General features: G+C 35.0%; 1 non-coding gene across 1 annotated transcript; it reads right to left on the minus strand.

Annotated features, from left to right (window-relative positions):
* Positions 1–1390: 1390 nt before the first annotated feature.
* On the minus strand, positions 1391–1492 carry LOC149165471 (U6 spliceosomal RNA). The gene has a single exon (XR_016261057.1). It is a non-coding gene; the product is annotated as a U6 spliceosomal RNA (small nuclear RNA).
* Positions 1493–3037: the final 1545 nt, after the last annotated feature.

A 3037-nucleotide genomic window follows, 5' to 3' on the forward strand; every position in this document is an offset into this window, starting at 1 on the left:
TAATGCGCGCATAATGATTCCATTTTTGAGGTGTAAAGGCATCTAATCGAAGTGGTGAATGTTTGAATTGGAGTTGTTTTTACTGCGATTTTTTGGAGATTTTGGTGACGGAATCTGGTGGAAAAAAGTGAGGTTAAATGTTGATTTGTATTATTTAAAATGGCTTTTTAACTACATTTGGATTCAGCACCCTGGAAAACCCTTGGGACGCTTTGATTGTGCAGAAATTAACTATCAAATTTGCGATTTCAATAAATTGCTGCCAGATTTTGACCGGAAAAACCCACCAAAAAAACTTCCAAAAAATCTCTTTAAAAACAACTCCGTTTGAATTTGACAGTAACCGCTATTGTTTATAACAGCTGTTCGGCAGTGCCCAGTTTGGAAACTTGACATGTATGACACGTCCCAGCGGCACTCAATGAAATAGATATTAAAAATGGTGTACTCTACTCATGTACCAAGCAACTCCGGTTAAAAATAAGTAATTTGCCAATAAACATTAAATGAGCTAATATTCCCAACCTGATGCAACGCACTGAAGCACATCTTTATTCCCAACCTAGTGTGTCTCCTAGTGTGTCACTATACGAAAGTGCCATCCTATTAACACAATGTAAGGTCCACCTTGTCATCATAATAACGATAACAAAGGGCATAGCTTTGAATATCTCACAGCCCTTGAATAAGGTGACACTTGACCCTCCAAAATAATGGTTTTTGTTTTTACTTTTCTCCATTAGGACAAGCCCAAAACGCAATGGCTCCTTTAATAATGTCCCCCTATTGGGGTAGATATTTAAATTAAAATATTATTAATTTTATTTTCGATGTAGTTCATTTTAAATAGTTTTCCAATTCTGATGTAGAACATAAGGACCACAAAACATTTAGAAATTTCTCCACTTTTGTTCTTTGATATCTTCGTAGATATCTTCATATTAAGCATTTTTATTATGTATAAGAGTGAAATTGGGACTACCTATCTATCGCAATTTTATGTGGGATTTATATTATATATGTGCATAGCTTAAATCATTTCGTGGGAGAGAAAGCACTATTTATTGTTGCTATTTTCGTAACACATCTTGATTTTTAAATCTCCAATGTATTTTTGGGTCGAAGTGCAAAGAAAATGAGTCGTTGATTAGTTGTAAGATTTTGTATTTTAAAAGGATTAGTTATAATTTTGTTGATTCTAAATTAAAGAAAATAAATACATGTGTAATAGGGCATTTTTAATGTAGGAATTCCCTGTGTCTCTCGTTTTAATATTATGATTCACAACAATTTTTCATCAATTCTTTATGTATGTTTTCTGTAGAATTTTTATCGATCATTCTAATTATATGTAATGTTTGTCAAAAAGTGATTGTTTTCACTTTTTTTCAAAATTTGGACCATTTTTTCGGTGTGTGCATGTTATCCTTGCGCAGGGTTATGTTAATCTTTTCTGTATTGTTCCAATTTTATTGGATGTCTCTGTAGATGCTAATCTTCTCTTGTAAGCACATCTTTCCCGAAATTTATTGTTTTTTTTTTGGCATCTAAATTCAAACGATTGGGAAATCCTCATTAAACCTCTAGCATGACTGTTATTTTCATCTACTAGTCCTTTCAATTACTCGATTGAATTCATATTCGATGAGAAGATTACATTGCTAACATTCTCCTGAACCCACAGGGACACCAACTAACCCGACATACCAGTAACAGAGCAAAATTTCCCATCTCCATAGATATTAGGACCAACATTTACTCATTTAATCTACAAAGCTCAGCGCTGAAGGGAAATTACAATTCATCGATGACATAATCAATAACCACAAAACATATGACCAAGTAAAGTGCATAATGGGCACACATAAACCACCAACAAATATCCATAAGGCACATTGGACTATCCATAAAACATCCATAAATAACCAGAAGGCACCCAAAACCATCCATAACCATTAATAAAATAACCAGCAAGCGCACAAAACCATCCGCAATTTTCCATAAGTAGCATAGTACCAAAAGATAATACGACCACCATTGAAAAACCAAAGAATTGCAACAAATTTGAAGCCAAGAAGAGACATTAAAAACAGATTCCACCACCAGCATAATAATTATGTACATGAACCAATGTCCAAACTATGCAATTGATCCAAACTTTTGTGAAACATAAGCCAACTAAAAAAAGCCAAACATAACACATGAAAGAAAAGAAGGCGCACTATCACACCAAATGACATTATAGTCATCTCTCCAAAGAGAACCATTAAAACCATTTTTCCAGAAGGCAGGAAAATGTTTTCGTCATCAATACCACCGATACCCATGGCCACATATGCTATGAAGAAACTAGAGAAAGAGGCTCAAGCCCTCCAGAGAAATCCCATTGCAATATTGAAAAATAATTTGCTCCCATCGATTCCAAAAGAAGTGGAGCATAATAGCGAACAAAAAAACCATATCTACATACTGTAGAACAAAAATAAGATGCAGACCACCCTGAAGAAACAAGACTTATAGAACACATATGAAAATTGATGACAAAAATCCCTGATATTACCATATCTAGTCGTGATGAGAGGAAATTAGAGTAGGTGTTTGAGAACTATTACTTGGAGGATCCGTGAGGTCACTAGAGGCAGAGTCAATCACAAAGAAGTTTTCAACACACACCAAATGAGGGTGCACATTGTCTAGGAAGAAACGTTGGTTTCCCAACGTACACTTAATGCCCTCCAAAGAGGAAAAAACATTATAGTTCTCCACTTGTTTGTCCTTAAAACTAAGGTGTAACAGAGTCACCATTTGTTGATGAAGAGCCAAAAAATTCATAAAATGGAGTCATATTTTACTTAACCTACTAGGATCAGGGACCTATTTCATATCCTTCCCCACCAATTCAGAATCTAAGTGACGGTCGTTCCCCGTACTCTTTCATCTCTAGCAACGAGATTTCCTTTCTCACCTCCAAAGGTACAACATAAAAAAACGTGGCAACAAAGTCATAGGCAAAAGGAAAAACCCTTTTGTGCCAAAG

The sequence above is a fragment of the Pinus tabuliformis genome, chromosome 5_1 (genome assembly GCF_031772625.1).
Source record: "Pinus tabuliformis cultivar Carrire ecotype Pingquan chromosome 5_1, CPIR1, whole genome shotgun sequence".
Taxonomy (NCBI): domain Eukaryota; kingdom Viridiplantae; phylum Streptophyta; class Pinopsida; order Pinales; family Pinaceae; genus Pinus; species Pinus tabuliformis.